This window comes from Trachypithecus francoisi, unplaced genomic scaffold, assembly GCF_009764315.1.
Source record: "Trachypithecus francoisi isolate TF-2019V2 unplaced genomic scaffold, Tfra_2.0 Lachesis_group9, whole genome shotgun sequence".
NCBI lineage: Eukaryota > Metazoa > Chordata > Mammalia > Primates > Cercopithecidae > Trachypithecus > Trachypithecus francoisi.
In genome coordinates, this window is record NW_022681474.1 from 32,944,567 (window position 1) to 32,958,204 (window position 13,638).

The 13,638-nt window shown below is 44.3% G+C and overlaps 1 pseudogene; it reads right to left on the reverse strand.

Moving 5' to 3' along the window:
* Window positions 1-571: 571 nt before the first annotated feature.
* LOC117082846 lies at window positions 572-1,861 on the reverse strand (annotated as a pseudogene).
* Between the last annotated feature and the right edge of the window lie 11,777 nt (window positions 1,862-13,638).

Consider the following 13,638-nt stretch of genomic DNA (forward strand, 5'->3'; position numbering starts at 1 on the left):
ACAGTTATTCATATTACCTGTCTAGCTTCTATATAACATAAATGGGTTATGACAGAAGACAGTGACCTACTGCAAACATACCCAAGTATAAACCCAAACTGCACTTGCTAGGCCAGGGATAGGATCTTCATTAAAGCAAATTAACACAGATGCTGGTCTGTAGGATGCAGCTACTGATTTGGCAAATGCTTCAGCCTTGGTTAGAGGGAGCCCGTTCTTTTCTTTTTTTTCTTTTTTTTAAGACACATTTATTCAGGGTCATGATCAGAGTATTACATTTAGCAATCAACAGCATGGGTGCAAAAACCAAAATCTACATTCAAACCGTTTGTTGGAATGCTTTACACTTTCCACCAAACAGAAACTGAAAATAACCTGTTATGCAATTAGTCATCAATACAGTCTTGGAGCTTTTTGCCCATACATATATTTGTCAAAACCTTGTCTTCTTTGTGGCAGCTGGACCCTGCCACCATGGTGCTTGGCTGAGTTCACAATCTGTTATAACCTGTAGTTTCCCTGTCCCTTCTCTGGCTCTCCTCTCCTGCTAGGCTTTCTTTCCTGGCAATAATTAAAATCTTCTGCCATTGCCATAGCTCCTGCTGCTGCTGGAACTGCCATAGCCACCTTGGTTTCATGGTTTGACAAAGTATTGGCCTCCACCGCCACAGGGGCCAGGGCTTCTGCCTCCAAAGTTTCCTCCCTTCATGGGTCCAAAATTTGAAGACTGATTCTTGTAATTGCCAAAATCATTGTAGCTTCCACCATCTCCAGAATTGCTTCCCTCATTACCAAATCCATTATAGCCATCCCCACTGCCACCATATCCACCATCACCACGGCTGCCACCAAAGCCACCATGACCACTGAAGTTTCCTCCACAACCCACCAAACCCACCGCCCCCCGCCCCACCACCGAAGTTTCCAGAACCACTGTGACCTCTTTGGCTGGGTGAAGCACTAGCCATCTCTGGCTTTGGCAGGGCTTCCCTACCTCACTTCAAAGTCGTGGCCATTCATAGGGTGGTATTTCTTTTTTTTTTCTTGAGACAGAGTCTCACTCTGTTGCCCCAGTTAGAGTGCAGTGGCGTGATCTCGGCCCACTACAGCCTCCACCTCCCAGGTTCAAGCAATTCTTGTGCCTCAGTGTCCTGAGTAGCTGGGATTACAGGTGTGTGCCACAATGCCCGGCTAATTTTTTGTATTTTTAGTAGAGATGGGGTTTTGCCATATTGGCCAGGCTGGTCTTGAATTCCTGGGCTCAAGTGATCCACCTGCCTCGGCCTCCCAAAGTGCTGGGATTTTAGGCGTGAGCCACTGCACCCAGCCAGGATGGCATTTCTGGATGACAATCTTGTCCATAGTCATGGTCGTCAAAGGTTACAAAGGCAAAGCCCCTTTTCTTGCCGCTGCCTCATTTCAGTCATGATTTCAATCACTTCCATTTTTCCACACTGTTCAAAATAATCTCTTAGGTGATGTTCTTCAGTGTCTTCCTTAATGCCACCAACAAATATCTTTTTCACCGCTAAGTAGGCACCTGGTCTTTGAGAATCTTCTCTTGAGACAGTTCTCTTTGACTCTATAACTTTCCATCCACCTTGTGTGGCCTTGCATTCATGGTGGCATCCACCTCCTCCACAGTGGCATATGTGATCAACCCAAAGCCCCTGGAATGCTTGGTGTTTGAATCTCTCATGACCACACAGTTCGTTGAGCTGTGTGGATGCTCAACAAACATTGAGCATCCCCATTGCTTAAAATGGCTCCTCAGGCTTTCATCAGTTGTTTCAAAGCCCAACCCTCCAGTGAAGAGCTTCTGCAGCTGTCTGCTCTCTTTAGGAGACTCTGACTTAGACATGATGGCAGTGGGAAGAGAGAGTTTACCAATGCTTTTTCAGTGGAATCTATAAGCAGAAAGGCAAGGGAGCCCATTCCGTGGAACCAACATGTTGCCTGCAACTCTCTACCATCTCTAAAGTTGGTTTAGCAAGCAGTATAGGGTTAGGGACTAACCCTGCCAGTAGCTGGCATCTACTGGACAAAGTTGGAGATCTCACACTTCTTGACTTCAAACTTACTACAAAGCTACCATAATCAAAACAGAGTGGTATTGACATAAAGACCGATGTATAGATCAATGGGACAAAATAGAGAACTCAAAAATAAACCCTTGCATATCTGGTCAAATAAATTTAGACAAGGATGGCAACATCAGTCAATGAGGGAAAGAACTTTTTTTTTTTCAACAAATGGTGTTGGGACAACTGAATATCCACATGCAAAAGAACGAAGTTGGACTCTTCAGTTTTGGGAAATACTCGCAAATCCATATTTTTCCTCTGCTCTCACATCACAGCAATCAACACGGAACACTTCTGTGACCAAATATGTGGGTTTTTTCTCCCCCATCAACAATCAGTGGATGCCAGCTGGTGTCCTCCAATTCAATTCCACTACTATCTACCTGGAGATTGCATCAGATCCCACAAGTTGAGGGCTCAGTCCCACAAGACTGCCCCTCCTTTTCCTCAGTTACAAGTCTGGGCCTCAGAAACTTTTGACCAAACTGGCTTCAAGTTGGGGTTCCTACAACCCCTTCTCTGGGTTCAATTAACATGTTAGAGTAGCTCACAGCACTCAGGGAAACACTTAACTTATATTTACCAGTTTATTATGAACCTCCATGTGTTCAGCTATCTGGAAGCTCCCTGAACCCAGTTCTCTTGGATTTTTATGGAAGCTTCATGACATCAGCATTCCTTTCCGCAGGGTATAGGGTAGGACTCTCTCTGGGGAGGGCCTTAAGACCCACAATCAGAAAGGTGTGGGAAAATTAGAGTCCTGCATTGGTGCAGATGAAAGGAAGGCAAGAGTAGGACAGAGATTCTGTTTCCTGACGCCTGCCCCAGGGGCTTAACACACCTGACATAAAAATTAAAGACTCTAACAAGGGTTATGGGGGTTCTGAGCCAGGAACCATGGATAAAAAACATATGCATGTGTATATAACACTATACCTTCCCTCGTACCATATATAAATAATAACTAAAAATGGATCAAAAACTGGGAGCCGTGGCTCACGCCTATAATCCCAGCACTTTGGGAGGCTGAGGCAGGTGGATCACCTGAGGTCAGGGGTTCAAGACCAGCCTGACCAACATGGTGAGACCCTGTCTCTACTAAAAATACAAAAATTAGCCAGGTGTGGTGGTGTGCACCTGTAATCCCAGCTACTTGGGAGGCTGAAACAGGAGACACACTCGAACCCGCGAGGCGAAGGTTTGCACTGAGCCAAGATCGTGCCACTGCACTGCAGCCTAGGCAACAGGAAGGAAACTCTGTCTCAAAAACAAAACAAAGCAAAAAAAGATCAAAGACCTAAATGTGGAGCTAAAACTATAAAACTCTCAGAAAACAGGTGAAAAGCTTCCCGATTAAGATAGGGGAAAACAACTGGGTTAAAAAGTGGGCAAAGGACATAAACATTTTTCCAAAGAAGATATACAAATGGCCACTAAGCACATGAAAAGATGCTCAAAGATGCCCAACATCACTTATCCTTAGGGAAATGCAAATTAAAATGACAGTGAAGTACCATGTCCCACCCATTAGGATGGCTATTATCAAAAAACAACAAAAAAGCAATAAGCCTGGGTGAAGGTGGGTAGAAACTGGAACCTTCTGCACTGTGGGTGGGAATGTGAAGTGGTGCAGCTGCTGTGGAGAACAATATGGCAGTTTCTCCAAAAATTAAAAGGAGTTACTGTATGAACCAGCCATTTCATTTTGGGGTGTATACCCCCAAAGAATTGAAAGCAGGACTTGAACGGGTAAATATACACTCATGTTCATAGCAGCATTATTTACAATAGCTGAAAGGTGTAAGCAACCCAAGTGTCCATCTACAGAAGATTTTTTTGTTTGGTTGTTGGTTTTTTTGAGACAGTCTTGCTTGCTCTGTCACACAGGCTGGAGTTCAGTGGTGTAATCTCGACTCACTGCAGCCTCCGCCTCCCAGGTTCAAGAGACTCTCCTGCCTCAGCCTCCCGAATAGCTGAGATTACAGGTATGTGCCACCACATCCGGCTAATTTTTTTTGTATTTTTTTAGTAGAGACGGGGTTTCACCATGTTAGCCAGGACAGTCTCAATCTCCTGACATCGTGATCTGCCCACCTCAGCCTCCCAAAGTGCTGGGATTACGGGCTTGAGCCACCGTGCCCAGCCATTTTTTGTATTTTTAGTAGAGACGGGGGATTTCATCATGTTGGCGGCCACGCTGGTCTTGAACTCCTGACCTAATGATCCACCCACCTTGGCCTCCCAAAGTGCTGGGATTACAGGCGTGAGGCACCATGCCTGGCCTGCAGATGAACTGTTAAACAAAATGTGGTACATACATAAATGGAACATTATTCAGCTTTAAAAAGGAAGGAAATCCTGGCATATGCTACAACATGGATAAACCTTGACATGCTAGCTGGAATAAACTACTCACAAAAAGATAAATGCCATGAAATTCTGTTTATGTAAGGCACTACAGGTGTCAGATTAATAGAGGCAGAAAGGACAGTGGTGGTCACCAAGGGCTGGGGAGGAGGGGACGTGGGTCAGGGAGCTTACTGTTGAATGGGTACAGAGTTTCTGTTCTGCAAGATGCAAAGAGCTCTGGAGATGGATGGAGGCGAAGGTCGCACAACATGAATGTTCTTAATAGCATTGAACTGTACATTTAACAGTGGTTAAGAAAGGGACTTGCTCTGTTACCCAGGCTGGAGTACAGTAGCCCTATCATATCTCCCTACAGCCTCAAAGTCCTGGGCTCAAGGGATCCTCAGCCTTCCGGTGGCCTTTGTTGTAGACAACCTGATGGATTCTCATGGCACAGAAGATTAATTAAACAACGTCTTTCAATTTTAATACATTTCTGTAATCCAAAAAGAAGAAAAAATGGTTAACATGACAAGTTTGATGTCACGTGTATTTTACTACAGTATAAAGGGAAATAAATCTGTTGTGTTAAGGAGCCATAAAGGACCCTGATTCTGGACTTCTCTCTGCTCTTACATTTGCCATGTGACTTTTTTTTTTTTTTTTGACAGAGTCTTGCTCTGTCACCCAGGCTGGAGTGCAATGGCATGATCTCAGCTCACTGCAACCTCTGCTTCCCAGGTTCAAGCTATTCTCCTGCCTCAGCCTCCTAAGTAGCTGGGATTACAAGGGTGCACCACCACACTCAGCTAATTTTTGTATTTTTAGTAGAGACGGGGTTTCACTATGTTGATCAGGCTGGTCTCGAACTCCTGATCTCAGGTGATACACCCGCCTCAGCCTCCCAAAGTGGTGGGATTACAGGTGTGATCCACTGCGCCCAGCCACATGTGACTTTATAGTTCCTCCCAAGCAGCAGTGCATCCTTCTCTGCTCCTAGTCCAATCCAGCCTAAATTAGTAGAGCCCCAAACCATCTGCATAAATATGAATGATTGTAAAATGATTCTTTATAATCGCTGAGTTTTGGTGTCTGTAGTGTATTTCTCAGCAATAGCAAATGAATTTTTCTTTTTTTTTTTTGTTTGAGACAGAGTCTTGCTCTGTAGCCCAGGCTGGAGTACAATCGTGCAATCTCAGCTCACTGCTGACCTCTCCCTCTCAGGTTCAAGAGATCCTCCTGCCTCAGCCTCCCTAGTAGCTGGGACTACAGGCAAGTGACACCACACCTGGCTAATTTTTGAATTTTTAGTGGAGACTGGGTTTCACCATGTTGGCCAGGCTGGTCTCAAACTCCTGACCTCAGGTGATCCACCTGCCTTGGCCTCCCAAAATGCTGGGACTACAGGTGTGGGCCACTGTGCATAGCCTGCAATAGCAAAGAAATGTAAGTACAAACATACTTCAAATTTTAAAAGAGTTTCTAAGCTGGGCACAGTGGCTCACACCTGTAATCCCAGAACTTTGGGAGGCCGAGGTGGGTAGATCATGAGGTCAAGAGATCGAGATCATCCTGGCCAATATGGTGAAACCCCATCTGTAGTAAAAATACAAAAATTAGCTGGGCATGGTGGCACATGCCCATAGTCCCAGCTACTCAGGAGGCTGAGGCAGGAGAATTGCTTGAACCCGGAAGGCAGAGGTTGCAGTAAGCCAAGATGGCAACACTGCCCTCCAGCCTGCTGACAGCGTGAGACTCTGTCTTAAAAACAAACAAGCAAATAAGCAAACAAAACCCAAAAACAAATAAAAACCCCACAAAGAAACAATTTCTATAAAGCCTATGTATATTTTTAATAATACTGACACTAATATTAATACAAATGCTAATAAAAGAATATAAATATATTAACCCAACTTAAGTAATAAACATTACTAAATACCTTTTCCCATTCTTTTCCCAGAGCTAATTATGATCTTGGTTTTATTAATTACCTCTTTGTCTTTCATTAATTACTTCTTTGCCTTTCTTTATAATTTTGCCAATTTTTCCTTATCTCTAAATAATAAATACATTACTGAATATTGCTTATTTTTAAGCTTTATTGTACTACGTAAACTTGGTTTGCCACAAAATTATGTTTTTGAGATTTAACCACATTGATTGAGGTATTCACCTCCCCCCACCATTTTTTTCCCTGCAGTGGTTAATTGTCCCCTTCTGTTACCTTATTGGTTGCAATTGATTATTAATATTTCACATGAATACTTTACCTAATCCAAAGTTAACTAATAAACTTTATTCTGCTCCCAAATCAAAGAACCTTAGAATGCTTTAACATCAATCTCTCCATTCACAGTTCACATGCCATTGTTGTCCAGTAATGTTTAACTTCACATATCACCCATTATATTGGTTCACATAATCAGTGAGTTTAGATTTTCCCACATTTAAGCCAGGCACAGTGGCTCACACCTGTAATCCCAGCACTTCAGGAGGCCGAGGTGGGTGGATCACCTGAGGTCAGGAGTTTGAGACCAGCCTGGCCAACATGGAGAAACCCCATCTCTACTAAAAATGCAAAAATTAGCTGGGCATGGTGGAGGGCACCTGTAATAGCAGCTATTTGGGAAGCAGAGGCAGGAGAATCACTTGAACCTCGGAGGTGGAGGTTGCAGTGAACCGAGATCATGTCACTGCACTCCAGCCTGGGCAACAGAGTATGACTCAGTTTCCAAAAAAAAAAAAAAAGGCAGGGCATGGTGGCTCACACCTGTAATCCCAGCACTTTGGGAGGCTGAGGTGGCGAATCACCCAAGGTCAGGAGTTCGAGACCAGCTTGGCCAACATGGTAAAACCCCATCTCTACTAAAAAACAAATACAAAAAAATTAGCCGAGCGTGGTGGCAGGCGCCTGTAATCCCAGCTACTCAGGAGGCTGAGGCAGGAGAATCGCTTGTACCCTGAAGGCGGAGGTTGCAGTGAGCTGAGATCACGCCATTGCACTCCAGCCTGGGCAAGAAGAGCAAAACTCCGTCTCAAAAAAAAAAAAAGTTCCCACATTTTATTTATTCACCAATCTTTCTTGTATCTCAGACTTCTCTGTGATCATTTCCTTTTATTGGGAATTGTATATTTTAGAGTTTTTGAGAGTCTGTTAAAGGTAATTATTCTCAGTATTGCTTTTTCAAAAACAATCTTTCAAAAACATCTTCAAGATGTCACAATTTTACTCTTTTTTCTTTTAAGAATTGCCTTCTTTGGGCAGGCAATTTCCTGTCAATACTCATTTTCTGACAGCATTAATATTGAAGATAATAATCTACAGTTTCCTGACTTTCACTTTTGCTGCTGAGGAATTAGCTATTCATTTTATTTTTACTCCTTTTAGGTCATCTGTGTTTTGCCTCTGACTGTTTCTTTCCAGATGCTTTTTTTTTTTTTTTTTTTTGAGACAGTTTCACTCTTGTCGCCCAGGCTGGAGTGCAGTGCTGCAATCTCAGCTCATGGCAACCTCCACCTCACAGGTTCAAGAGGTTCTCCTGCCTCAGCCTCCTGAGTAGCTGGGATTACAGGTGCCCGCCACCATGCCTGGCTAATTTTTGTATTTTTAGTAGAGACAGGGTTTCACCATGTTGGCCAGGCTGGTCTCAAACTCCTGACCTCAGATGATTCGTCACCCTCAGCCTCCCAAAGTGCTGGGCTTACAGGCATGAGCCACAGTGCCCGGCCCCTGGATGCATTTAACAATTATTCTACTTGGGATTTGTGGGACTTGCTGAATGTATTACATCAATGATCTCTGTCCACCTCCCTGGTTCAAGGTATTCTCCCGCCTCAGCCTCCCAAGTAGCTGGGATTACAGGTGCACCCCCTCTGGCTAATTTTTGTATATTTAGTAGAGATGGAGTTTCACCATGTTGGCCAGACTGGTCTCAAATGCTTGACCTTAAGTGATCCACCCACCTCAGCCTCCCAAAGTGTTGGGATTACAGGCATGGGCCACCGCGCCCTGCTTGTTCTTTGTTTTGCTACGAGGTCTTGCTCTGTCACTCAGGCTGGAGGGCAGTGGCACAATCTCAGCTTCCTGCAGCCTCAACCTCCTGGCTCAAGCGATTCTCCCATCTCAGCCTCCCGTGTAGCTGGGACCACAGGCATGTGCCACCACACCTGGCTTGTTTTTATATTGAACGAGGGTTTCACTGTGTTGCCCAGGCTAGACTCGAACTCCTGACTCAGGCAATCCTCCTGCCTCCCAACGTGCTGGGATTACAGGCGTGAGCCACCATACCTGGCCATATCAATTCTCAAAATTCCGAGTCCTACCCTTGCTAATATTGCCTCTCACACACAGTGTCTGTTACTGCTTTCCTAACTCGGTGCATGCTGGGCCTTCTCTGCTATGTGTCTTAGCCTCTTTAGTACTTTCATTTTTTATTTTTATTTTTGGCATCTAGGGTACATTTTGAGTAATTTATTCAAAAGTAGCTTCCATCCCACTAATTTGCTCTTTAATTGTATTTAATCTGGTGTTTGCGTTTCAATTTTTAATTGTAGTCATTATCTTTTTATATGATAGTTGTGATAGTTGAAGTTTGGATTTGGTTCTATTGTTTTTTCTTTCTGTGCATTCTTCCTCATGGTGGTGGTGGTGTTGTTGTTTGTTTTGTTTTTTGTTTTTTTTTTTTGAGACCAAGTCACGCTCTGTCGCCAGGCTAAAGGGCTGTGGTGCAATCTCGGCTCACTGCAACCTCTGCCTCCCAGGTTCAAGCGATTCTCCCGCCTCAGCCTCCTGAGTAGCTGGAACTACAGGCACGTGCCACTGGGCCCAGCTAATTTTTGTATTTTTAGTAGAGATGGGGTTTCACCATGTTGGCCAGGATGGTCTTGATCTCTTGACCTCGTGATCTACCCGCCTCTGCCTCCCAAGTGCTGGGATTACCAGCATGAGCCACCGCCCCCAGCCGAGTTCATGGTATTTTGAACTCTACTCTGGGGATTATTTAATATTTAAGGCATAGTTGGTTTGAGTGTACATTTTTCCAGAAAGTATTTGTGTTTGCGTCTGCTTGGCACTGCAGACATTATCAACTGGATCCACGTTGTCTCCTCTTGTGGCTTTCCAAGCTGTGCAGTCCCCATCAACATGAAGATTGGCCATGAATGTTCAGCGAGAACTGAAAGACATGACCCAGAGCCAAAGCAGAAATAGAACCTGTCTCTTTGCCCCCTGCTTCAGTTAGGTCAATTTTTTTTTTTTTTTTTTTTAATTGAGACAAAGTTTTACCCTGTTGCCTAGGCTGGAGTGCGGTGGGGCGATCTCAGCTCACTGCAACCTCCGCCCCCTGGGTTCAAACCATTCTCCTGCCTCAGCCTCCCCAGTAACTGGGAATAGAGGCACCCACAACCACTTCTGCTAATTTTTATATTTTTAGCAGAGACAGGGTTTCACCATGTTGGCCAGACTGGACTCTGACTCCTGACCTCAGGAGATCCGCTCCCCCTTGGTCTCCCAAAGTGCTGGGATTACAAGCGTGAGCCACTGCAACCAGCCAGTGAGGTAGACTTTTTTCTCACTTCGCCGTTTCCTGGGTTTGGGCTGTGTGTGTGGGTGTGTGTGTGTACATGCGTGTATGTGTGATGGGGGGTGTCCATTGATTTGACTTCTGTTCAAATGGTGCTCAAGGCTTATCTCCTGTGTCCACAAACAAGACTGTTCAAACAGGTTAGGCCACCTGAGGTTGGAAGATATTTTAAAGTATTTTAGGCATGTTCAAGACATTATGCAGGGCCCTTGACAGCCATCAGATGTGCAGAAACTTATGTAAAAATACATCAAGTGAGACTTCACTGGATACAAAGATTTCTGAAACCACCTGGGGTTGGAAGGCATTTCAGGGTCAGCCACAGCGTCATTGCAGGCTGGCCCCCTGAGCTGGTATTTCTGCTTCATTCCATGCGAGTTTCCTACAAGCTTTTCCATTCATTTCAAAATACTGAACTTTGTATTTTTTTCTAAAATTTTAAGGCTTTATAACAGAGTTTCAGGATTTCTAGTCTGCCATTTTCCTAGAAGCAGAACTCTCACTTGATTTTATAATACTCTCTGGAGTCTTGCACTGTCCTTTTTGCAATGGAGACCCTCACAGTGTGCTGGATGAATGTGTGACGGCTGCTTTTCACATGTGAATTCCATCTCTCTTATTAAACACTCTCTTGCATTTCTTTCATGTCTGCCCTAGCGTTTAGCTTAGTGCTATGCCCTTGTTAGGGGTTCATTACAGCACTTGTTGAATGAATACAGGTCCTTGTCTTGTCTCTCTAGGGAGGGAAGTTTTATAATTGTTCTTGGAAGCCTGTTTTATATATTAGTCATCCTTACATTAAAAAGTGCCTGTGTGATGGCTCACACCTGTAATCTCAGCCCTTTGGGGGGCTGAGGTGAGAAGGTCACTTGAGTCCAGTAGTTTGAGACGAGCCTGGATAACAAAGCAAAACCAAAATAATAATAATAATTAACTATTATTATTTTACAATATTTCTTATTATTAGCCAGGCTTGGTGGTACACACCTGTAGTCCCAGCTGCTCAGGAGGCTGAGGCAGGAGGATCACCTGAGCCCAGGAAATCGAGGCTAATCATGCCACTACACTTCAGCCTGGGCAACAGAGTGAGACCCTGTCTTTAAAAAAAAATAAAATTTTAGGCCAGGCGCGGTGGCTCATGCCTGTAATTCCACCACTTTGGGAGGCCGAGGCGGATGGATCATGAAGTCAGGAGATCAAGACCATCCTGGCTAACACGGTGAAACCCCGTCTCTACTAAAAATACAAAAAATTAGCTGAGTGTGGTGGCAGGTGCCTGTAGTCCCAGCTACTCGGGAAGCTGAGGCAGGAGCATTGCTTGAACCCGGGAGGCGGAGCTTGCAGTGAGCCGAGATAGCGCCACTGCACTCCAGCCTGGGCAACAGTCTCACTGGACTCCATCTCAAATAAATAAATAAATAAGTAAAAAGTGTTAAAACATTAAAAAAAAGTAATAAATAAAAAACACCCATGCAGTCTAATCAATGCCTCTTCTCCAAATGTTAACCTATTTCTCTCCCTTTTGCCCTTTGTGAATATGGAGAACAGTTGGTTGACAATTTTCTCATTTAACAACAATTATGTTTTTAGATACTTGAGTGATGTTAAGGCAACTCTTTAAAACATCACTTTGCCAAAGCAACCTCGTTCTTCCAGTGGTGGAGAACATACTTCTGTATATTTCTGGGTGAAGTTGGGTGTGGAATAACCAAAGCTTTATTTTGGAAGTTCTCTGTCACTGAACGTGTCCTGATAGAAATAAAGCACTTAATGAGGTCTTGGACAGGTGCTGCCCGCCCAGCATTATTGCTGAAATTCTCCCTGTGCGTCACTGGCTCCTGAGCGTGATGTTTCAGGTAACTCGGGCAAAGCACACATGCTGCTGTGGCTCTGTGGTCAGCCCATGACGAGAGCCTCGTCCATGTTCCGTGAAATCTGTGAGTGCTGCCCGAGTTGAGCTACCGTTGCTCACCACTGCCGCTTCCTGCCGTTCTACCCAGGGCCGCTGCTCTCCGAGGCTGCCAGTGGCTGGGTGCACCCAGTCTGAGTCCTCCACCCAAAGAAAATAAGGAACCTGGCCAGACAGAGGCCAAAGGAAGAGTCTGCTCCTCATGTTCCTTCTTGCTGTGGTTTTGCCTTTGCCACTTATTTCGTAGTCATTCATTGGTGAGTATTTGAGCAACGTTCATACCATGACTGGGGGCCCTTGACCGTGATCAGATGTGCAGAAACTTAGGTAAAAGCTCACTCAACAGCGAGCGAGGCTTCACTGAATTTAAAAAAAAAAAAAAATTGTCCATTTCCTTTTTTCTTTTTAACTTTTATTTTCAGTTCAGGGGTACATGTCCAGGTTTGTTATATAGGTAAACTTGTGTCATGGGGTTGCTGTGCAGATGATTTCATCACCCAAGTATTAAGCCTAGTACCCATTAGCTATGTCTCCTGATCCTCTCCCTCCTCCCACATTCCACCCTCTGATAGGCCCCAGTGTGTGTTGTTCCCCTTTATGTGCCCATATGTTCTCATCATTTAGCTCCCACTTATAAGTGAGAACATGCGGTATTTAGTTTTCTCGTCCTGTGTTCGTTTGCTAAGGATAATGGCCTCCAGCTCCATCCATGTCCCTGCAAAGGACATGATCTCATTCTTTTTTATGGCTGCATAGTAGTCCATGGTATGTATGTACCGCATTTTCTTTATCCAGTCTGTCATTGATAGGCATCTAGTAGATTCCGTGTCTTTGATATTGTGAATAGTGCTGCAATCATATGAAAAAAGCTCAATATCACTGATCATTACAGAAATGCAAATCAAAACCACAGTGAGATACCATCTCACACCAGTCAGAGTGGCTATTACTAAAAAGTCAAAAAATAACAGATGCTGGTGAGGTTGCAGAGAAAAAGGAACGTTTTTACACTGTTGGCGGGAGTGCAAATTAATTCAATCATTGTGGAAGACAGTGTGGCAATTCCTCAAGGACCTAAAAACAGAAGTTTCATTTGACTCAGCAATCCCATTACTGGATATATACCCAAAGGAATGTAAATTGTTCTATTATAAAGACACATGCACACATATTGGCTGGGCATGATGGCTCAAACCTGTAATCCCAGCACTTTGGGAGGCTGAGGCAGGTAGATCACTTGAGGTCAGGAATTCGAGACCAGACTGACCAACATGGCTAAACCCCATCTCTACTAAAAAGACAAAAATTAGCCAGGCATGGTGGCACATGCCTGTAATCTCAGCTACTCAGGAGGCTGAGGTGGGAGGATTGCTTAAACCCAGGAATCAGAGGTTGCAGTGAGCCGAGATCATGCCACTGCACTCCAGCCTGGGCGACAGAGTAAGACTGTGTCTCAAGAAAAAAAAAGACACAGCACACCTATGCTGCAATTACCTTTGCCTGTTCAATGAGATAACCAAGTGGTCCACTAGCAAGAATGAAGCTAGTTCTTCTCAGGTGTTCAGCTTTGTGCTTGGAAAATGAGAAGAGACACAGGTTCTGCCTTCCTGAGAACACCTCTTGACAAACGGATTTCTGAAAAGGAATTCACTCACTTATTCAACAGAGATGTTTACATGCCAGACACTATTGTAGGTATTTGAGATACAGC